General features: G+C 38.3%; 1 protein-coding gene across 7 annotated transcripts in view; it reads right to left on the reverse strand.

Annotated features, from left to right (window-relative positions):
• YAP1 (Yes associated protein 1) overlaps positions 1–9,427 on the reverse strand; it is a 114,459-nt gene that overhangs the window by 90,726 nt on the left and 14,306 nt on the right. The gene's annotated exons all lie outside the window — the stretch shown is intronic.

Raw genomic sequence — 9,427 nt, forward strand, 5'->3', positions numbered from 1 at the left:
CCTTACAACCCCAGGAGGTAGATACTGCTATTCGGTCCATTTTGCAGATGAAGAAACCGAGGCACACGGGCTTAAGAAACTTGCCAAGATAGAAACCATCAACAAAACAACAAGAAAGCCCAGCGCATGGGAGAACATATTTGCCAACGATATTTCAGATAAGCGTTTAATCTCCAAAATTTATAGGGAACTTGTACAACTTAACAAAAGGAAGATAAACAATCCAATCAAAAATGGGCATAGGACCCAAATAGACACTTTTTGAAAGGGGACATACAGAAGACCAGGAGACATTTGAAAACATGCTCAGAGTCACTAATTATCCGAGAGATGCAAATCAAAACAACGAGATACCACCTCACACCAGTCAGAATGGCTATCAGGAAATCAACAAACAAGTGCTGGAGAGGATGCAGAGAAAAAGGAACCCTTGTGCACTGCTGGTGGGAATGCAGACTGGTGCAGCCACTGTGGAAGACAGTATGGAGTTTCCTCAAAAAATTAAAAATGGAATTTCCATTTGATACAGTAATCCCACTTCTAGGAATATATCCCAAAAAAACAGAAACACCAATCAGAAAGGATATATGCACCCCTGTGTTCATAGCAGCAAAATTTACAATAGCTAAGATTTGGAAACAGCCTAAGTGCCCATCAGCAGATGAGTGGATTAGAAAACTGTGGTACACCTACACAATGGAATACTATGCTGTGGTAAAAAAGAAGGAACTCTTGCCATTTGCAACAGCATGGATGGAACTGGAGAGCATTATGCTAAGTGAAATAAGCAAGTTGGAGAAAAATAAATATCACATTATCTCACTCATTTGTGGAATATAATGAACAGCATAAACTGATGAACAAAGAACCAGAGTCACAGAAGCATTGAACAGACTGTCCCACCTATGAGGGAAGGGGGAAAATAATAGATCAACCAAAGGATCTATTGGTTGCATGCGTATGAGCATAACCAATGGACACAGACAGTGGAGGGGTGAGGACATGTGCTTATATTTCAAGGCTATTTCAATTTTTATAACATAATTACTGATTTTATCAATTGATGCTTTTTTGAAATTAAAATGACAGCTATAGCTAAAAACCATTTTTCTCTGTCATTAAAAAATTTCCTGAAAATGAATCCAGATTTAAAAAATTTTTTTATTGATTTCAGAGAGAAAAGGGATAGAAACATCAATGGTGTGAAAGAATCATTGATCAGCTGCCTCCTGCACAACCTCTCCTGGGGATCTAGCCTGCAATCCAGTGACCAGACTGTGACCACCTCGTTCATAGGTTGATGCTCAACCACTGAGCCACTCTGGGCATATCTAGATTTTTTAATAGGATAAAGAAAATTCTGTAGAACAATGCCTAATTTTTTAAAGACACCAGACTATAACCTAGAAAAACTAATAAGTTTTAAAAGTTTGATACCAAAGAGTGGAAAGGTAAAATTCAGATTAGAAGTGTCCTATTTAAGATAAAACTGCTACTGGTAATTTTATTCCTGAGCAGACTGCCGTTTATTCGTTTTCATGTCATCATATGCTGTTATAAAACACAAAAGAGAACACTTATTTTCTGTAACTTTCTTTTTTAAATGGTGTTTTCATAGTTAGGCAACCAAGTTACCTAAAATCTGAAAATCAAACACCTCTCTAACATAGACTCCAGGTCTACAAGATGTATAATACATTCAGCTGAAATCCCTTTGATAGACAACTCCTAACATCTGTTTTTGTGAGCTTAAGCGAAACTGCTGGACAAGATCTGCATTTGATAAGACGACCAGATTTTAATTAACTAAAAGGGAGTGGGGGATGGGGAAAATCATATTCTTGGATGCTGATTTCCTGAAACCTCAAAAACAAGCTTATATCCTATAACCTTTTAATAATGTAACTGTTAAGAAAGTGAATGCATTTAGAATGCATTTAAAAAGTAAGCAATTGTCAATAATTTAAGAGGACAAACTTTGCACAGCGGTAGTGCTGAGCTCTTATCCACACGAGCAGGGTGGGGGCCTCCGACTGCTGGCATGTAATCACTTGCACAGCAACTTTGCTGTAATGGCTTCAAATTGCAGGCCCGGGGAAATGCTCCATAAATAGCTGCTCTTTTTTCCTGTGAAGCCTCTTCATAGACTCAATACAACTCTACTACCAAAAATGGAGGAGTCGCTATGGACCATTTTAAAAAACAAAAATAAAAAGTCAAGAGAACAACTAGGGATGCTCTGCTAACCATATTACAGATTGTAGAAGTATCAATCACAGTGCTAAAATCTAAGTCACTGCTTAAATTCAACTTTTAGGTAGCAAATTACAAAGAACTAAATCAGTTTCTTATAATCATTCAATTTCATGAAGAGGAGAAAAAAAACCCACCTTGCTTTATAGGCCTTTATTAAAAGAGGTAGATGCTTAGTTTTGAAATTAAATGTTTGAGAATGTCTCAGTAACTCCCAGTGAAGCCGTGGTCCTCAAGTGTTCATTCATTCATAAGCAACCTGGAAACCTAATCACATGTGGTGTGGTCACAGAGAACACTTCTGGGAAGCAGGAAGAACAAACGTTCTAAAATCACTGAGTTCTCACCAACTGCATTACTTATATTTATACTAGAGGCCCGATGCACAAAATTCGTGCAAGAGTAGGCCTTCCTTCCCCCGGCTGCCAGCACTGGCTTCGCTCTGGCACCCAGGACCCGGGCTTCTCTTGCAGTCCCAGCTTTGTCCGGAAGGTCATCTGGAAGAACGTCTGGAAGGACATCCAATCTAATTAGCACATTACAGTTTTATTATTATAGATAAAATTTCCTGCTACGTCCTATTCCTAAGGTATGTGGTCTGATGGTTTTCCTAGGATGGTGATAGACCCACACATTTTACCCATACTCTTGGCCTGATCTTATTTCTGGTCCACTTGCCTTTGTTTGAATATTGGCCAGAGGTAAGATGCAACCCACACCCATGATCTGATAGCACCTGGAAAGTACAAGGGAGGGCAACCCTCACCTTGTTCTAATCGACTGAGTGTGCAAGACAAGAGTACAAACTATTTTCCAGTGACATTACGTTCTACCCTGAGTTTTTTAGTTCCCAGATGATCATTCACCTATTTTGAACATTATTTTAAAAACTTCCCATTTAAGTGTGGTAGACTTAAAAACATGGCCACAATATTTTGCAACTCCTTCCATCAAGAGGCAGAGTTACTTCCCAAACACCCACCCCCCAATCTATGCTGACTCTCACTGACAGAATGCAGTAACATGTGACACAAGGTAACTGTGCAGCTTTTGCATTTATCCTCTAAAAAGGCTCTCACCAATACGGAAGGAAACCTCTGTGCACACAAGAGGAGAACACCGCAAGAGACAGCCACCTGCAAGCCAAGATAAACCTCAGAATAAAACCTACTTTGCTGGCACCTTGATCTTGGACTTCGTAGCCTCCCTAACTGTGAGAAATCCTGGGTGGTTGTTTGAGCCACCCAGTCTGTGGTTTGTTATGGCAGCCCACTTACTAAGACAACCAGTAACAGTAAATGACCTCCACGTGACTTACTATAAAACAGAGTTGAAATCTTAACAGCCTAATATGTTTCTGTCGACTATATTCATTTCTTAATTACTAGCATTCCTGAAACTCCTAAACCAAATTAAACTGAGTTTAGGTAAAGAACTCTGACGGCTCTGTGTCCCAGGAAGTTTTATTAATAAATTTAAAATCCTAGTGTTTTAGAAGACAAAATTTGGTTTCCACAGTAACTTCTAATGGTGATAAGCAGAGTATTAGATTTCCTTTACAATTTATTTTAATATAATTGATCAACAAACAAGCTCTCAAATACTTATCTGGTTTTGGTAATGTAAAATGGACTAAGCCATCTGATTATGCTTGCCTAAAATAAATTCAAAAGTTTAATTCTAAAAATTCTTAAAGCTCTGGAATATAATGTTTGCCATCAGTAGCTTTCACAAGCAACTTTAAAAATTAAAAAATTGTAGCTTTTACACTTATTTTACTATTAATTCAATTGTGCAGTGATATGCAAAACACAAACAATTCATGTAGTTTATATTCACTTTGCATAACTCTAATAAAGTGTACTTGATAAACAAATGAACATTAAGCTAAATTTAAACAGTACCAGAAAAATTAAGAATTCAACTAGCATTTTCTGACAAATAGCATCAAAAAGTAGCAAACAAAAAACCTTTAATAGGCTATAATATCAAAATAAACGTTTAAAATGCATACAGAATACAACTGTATTTGACAATGTTCATATAATAGATGGTCCTCACTTATGAAACATTTTTTTCAAAGTGAGTAAAACCAAGTCATTTAATGGTTTTTTCAAGTGTTTTGATATCAGAACTGTTTTTGTTCATAATCCTCATCCAAGGATATCTTTTCCATTGCTTTAAAAGAGTGTGGAAGGGAGGGAGAAGGGGAGAGAGAGAAGTATAGATGTGAAACACTGGTTGGCTGCCTCCCACACTTACCCCAATTTGGGGGCGGGGGCGCAAACCCTCAACCGAGATACATGCCCTTGTCCGGGATCCAATTGAACCCAAGACCCTTCGGTATGCAGGCCAACACTCTAATCCAGTGGTTCTCAACCTACTGGCCCTTTAAATACAGTTCCTGTGTTGTGACCCAACCATAAAATTATTTTTGTTGCTACTTCATAACTGTAATGTTGCTACTGTTATGAATCGTAATGTAAATATCTGATATGCAGGATGGTCTTAGGTGACCCCTGTGAAAGGGTCGTTTGACCGCCAAAGGGGTCGCGACCCACAGGTTGAGAACTGCTGCTCTAATCAATAAGCAACATAAACCATTTAAAGAACTGGTTTTTTAAATGCCCAATGTGAGAGGGCAGATTTAACTACAACTAACAGCTCATTTTAATGAAGGGAGGAGTCTCTTATGATACAAATGTCGCCCTAACCGGTTTGGCTCAGTGGATAGAGCGTCAGCCTGCGGACTGAAGGGTCCTGGGTTCGAGTCCGGTCCAGGGGCATGTACCTTGGTTGCAGGCACATCCCCAGTGGGAGGCGTGCAGGAGGCAGCTGATCAATGTTTCTCTCTCATTGATGTTTCTAACTCTCTATCCCTTTCCCTTCCTCTCTGTGAAAAATCAATAAAATATATATATTTTTTAAAAAGATACAAATGTCATCCAGGTAGGAAGATCAAAGTCTTTGTTACCAGAAATCCTTTTTGCAGCTCAGTGTTTGCCTCCCCACCTCCTCGACCCACATTCACTGAACTGAAAATGTTAATTCCATAGGCATAACTTGAGTACCATCTCTTCACCTGAACTCCCATAGTAGTCTACTCAACTGGTACCACTTCTACATCAGAATTTTTTTCCTAAATATTCCCTTCCATGGAAGAGACTTACAATGCCCTCGGTAGAACTGTTATTCATTTATATCTACACAAGTATATATTTTAAAAATAGTTCTACTTATTTGACTTTAAGAATAACCTCAAACTTATAAAATTAACTCTAGAATACACAAGGTAATACTCTAGTATCTTTTTAGCATCAAGTTGCATTGCGTTAATTTCAGGGACTGAAGGCATTAATCCGGGTGACTATCAACCAATAGACTGAAATAAATCTGCCAATAAACACATCAAGAGCTACATACATAAAATTGAACAAAGAGGACAAAATCTATCTTTACTGAGCTTATAATAGTTAGCCTCAACAGGTTCTCCAGTGAGAGATAGCAACGAAAAGGCAAAGATGACTTGAATGAATGGAGTCTTGAGACCCAATTCAATCCATCAATCCACTCCACAGTGTGGGACCAAGTGAATCCGTAAAATAATATCTGTTACATAAAACCCCAAGGTAGATTTTTATGGAATCAAGCACATACAGTGAATTTTTAAAAAATAACTAAAAGAAAAGCAGGGAAAAAGAAACTATATCCACATCAATGCAAGTGACCAGAACCAAGTAGTTCTTTCTTGAGAAAAATCACCCTGTGTTTGAGGGAGTAGAAATAGTAAGGACACTGATAGATAAACTGCAAATTCTTATCTGTAATGTGATGGGCACTAACTGAAAACTTAAGAATAGACAGGTACACAAAGGACATGCTTTGTCTTCAAACAGAGGACAATGATAATAATTTTATATATCATTGTCTGAAAACAGTGATTATATTTTGTCACCCATAGGAGGAGATCTGTACCAGTCCTAACAGGAAAGTCTGCACACCCTCCAGCTGGGAGGGGATAAAAGTGATCCTATTACATCTTCTGGAGCCCATCCAAACTACACAATTTCTGAAACATAACCTATATCAGTCTGAACATGTGTAGAGGAAAAACAGAAACATCTATATTTTAGCCAACTCTTCCCCAGAGGTGGTGGTGGTGGTTGTTTTAATCTTAAAAGTTCTCCAGGTGAGCTAGGTAAATTTTAACTCTGACCCTATCGCTGGTTAAGTCTTAGTTCCAGGCAGGGTCTCAGGAATCTCCATTTATTTATCTAGCTCACTCCCCTTAGCGACTATTTAACACACTTCCTTACTCTATACAGTTAACTAAAATGTATGGATTTTATTCTACTCCTCCACATTATTCAACATTTCAATGCCTTTTACAACTCCAAAGTATACTCTTTTTCAGTACCATTTAACCCTTTTCACTCATGGCCAGGGTCTGGTTTTACAGTGGTCACTTAAGATTTTATGTGGTTTTAAAAGGTTTGCTTCCTCTTTTCCAGAAAACATTTCCATATATCCGCTTTTTAACCTAATCAAGGTAGAGATTGATGAAAGTAAGTCTGACGAAATTCAACTAGAGATCATCAACAACAAAGGGTCCTATCCTACCACATCTCAGCCACCCCCTCTGGGTAAATCTATTTCAACCTAAACCCAGTTTTCATGAAATTCGTAACTACTTATATTTCCATGGTTAGGGTTAGTTTATAGGTAAAGAAAATACTCTCTCCAAAATAATATAGAATGTAAATAGTAATTGAGAAAATGTTAATTTTTTTAAAAAGTGAAAATAAAAGTAAAATTATTCTGTAAAATAAAAAAAGAAAATTCTCTATATTAATATTATACATTGAAAATGGCCTCCTGAATACAGCACAGGTTACTTTTCTGAGGTATCTATTAAAAGAGCACTTGCCAGGAAAGCAACAATCTATACTAAAGTAAGTCAAGTTATATACCTCGGGGGTTAAACTACACAGTATACAATAATAACTTAGTCAATTTAGATATGCATATTTTCCTTATCTTATCATCATAAATGTTGATGAAAACTAGACAGAAGGAAGGAGTGTAGGAAGACACATACATGCCAACTTCATAAAGCTGTTTTTCTTTAAAGTCCTACTTTTAAAAGCTATGTATACTAGAAAATGACATACAGATTTGATTATCTCCATTATCATATATAAGAATAGGAATTAAGTGTCCAGTCTCTCTACCTCCTCACACTATTTCAGAATCCAAACCCTCTCAACAAATTTTGTCTAATGCCCAATGCCAACTGCCCTGATGTCAAAGTATACAGATCGCCTTTAGGAAAATCTTAACACATGAAGATGTAAACTAGCAAAACTGACATTAAATGGAACAAGTGTATTTGAATTAACCATCTGCCTGGGAAAGCATTTACTTAAGTATTATTTAAAAAATGATCCTGTAATATTTAAGTCAAATCATATGAAACTGTCTAGCTACTTATTTGGGACTTACAAAACTGCAACTTTACATTCCAAGTCAACCTAATAACCACAAATTGGATTTACTAGTACAAAAATTCAGTCTACATACAACCTTTAAAAACCTATTGCACACTCCCCTCCCTGGCCCAAGGAGATGGGAAATTTTATGTTTCCAAGAAATGGAGCCAGAGGCTCTGTACTCAGACACCTGGCGCAGCCAACAGCAGGGATGAAGCCCCACACTCGTCAGCCCTAAAACACCAGTTTTAGTCTTAACACCCATCACCACCAATGCTCTCTAGAAAGAGGACTGCAGCCCGGCCAGTGTGGCTCAGTGGCTGAGCACTGACTTATGAACCAGGTGGCCACAGTTTGATTCCCCGTCAGGCCATATGCCCAGGCTGCGGGCTGGATCCCCAGCAGGAAAGTTCAGGAGACAGCCAATCAATGATGCTCTCTAGATATTTCTCTCTCCCTCCGTCCTTCTCCCTTCCTCTCTGAAGTCAATAAAAATATATTTTAAAAACTTTTTTAAAGAAGAGGACTGCAGTTTTTTTCTGGAGAAACTGGCCATTACAAGAGAACCTAAGACACTGCCAGTTAGGCCCCCACAGCTTCAGGGCCTGGTTGGTCCCTGACATATCACTGTAGTGAAGCTCACTTGAGACACTTAAAGTAGAAAAAAATCTAAAAAGACACACCTGCTATATCCTCAGAGAAACATTTTATTACTACTTCCATGAAATAAGTACAGCATGTCATTAAAATAACAGCCCTAATCTGTTTAGCTCAGTGGATAGAGCATTAGCCTGCAGACCAAAGGGTCCCAGGTTCGATTCTTGTCAAGGAGACATACCTTGGTTGCAGGCTCCTCCCAGGCCCAGGCCCTGATCGGGGCTCATGCAGGAGGCAACCAGTCCATGTGTTTCTCTCATATGGATGTTTCTCTGTCTTTACCTTTCTCTTCCACTCCCCCTAAAAAGCAATGGAAAAATTTCCTCAGGTGAGGATTAACAAAAAAATAAAAGTAAAAACTTAGGTTTCCTTGTGATTTAGTGAAGTTTTGCTGGTGTGGTTCAGTGGTTGAACGCTGACCTATGAATCAGGAGGTCACGGTTCGATTCCCAGTCAGGGCATAGAACGGGGTTGCGGGCTGGATCCCCAGTGTGGGACATGCAGGAGGCAGCCAGTCAATGATTCTGCCATTATCATTGATGTTTCTTATCTCTCGCTCCCTCTCCCTTCCTCTCTGAAATTAATAAAAATACATTAAAAAAAAATGTTAAGAGCCACCATTCACATTGAAGAATTTCCAAACCATATACCGTATTTGCCGGCGTATAAGACGACTGGGCGTATAAGACGACCCCCTAACATTTCCACTCAAAATACAGAGTTTGTTATATACTCGCCGTATAAGACTACCCCCTCTTCCACACACCTTCCACACACCAAATAAAAGGTAAAACAATATCAGATTTGATTTTAACATTTTAATTTATATTCAAATGCTTATGACATGCAGGAAAACTGTCACAAGGCTGTATGTAATCAAACATATACATAAAACAGTGCAAGTTTATTACCGGTAAACATACCGGTAATTCACTAAAGAAAACACACTCTATAGACTGGTACCGTAGATGCTTCTCAGGAACACAGGCAAGCAGCCCACAACCTAGAGGGACTGTCAATGATAGAAG

The sequence above is a fragment of the Myotis davidii genome, unplaced genomic scaffold, assembly GCF_000327345.1.
Source record: "Myotis davidii unplaced genomic scaffold, ASM32734v1 scaffold8, whole genome shotgun sequence".
Taxonomy (NCBI): Eukaryota; Metazoa; Chordata; class Mammalia; order Chiroptera; family Vespertilionidae; genus Myotis; species Myotis davidii.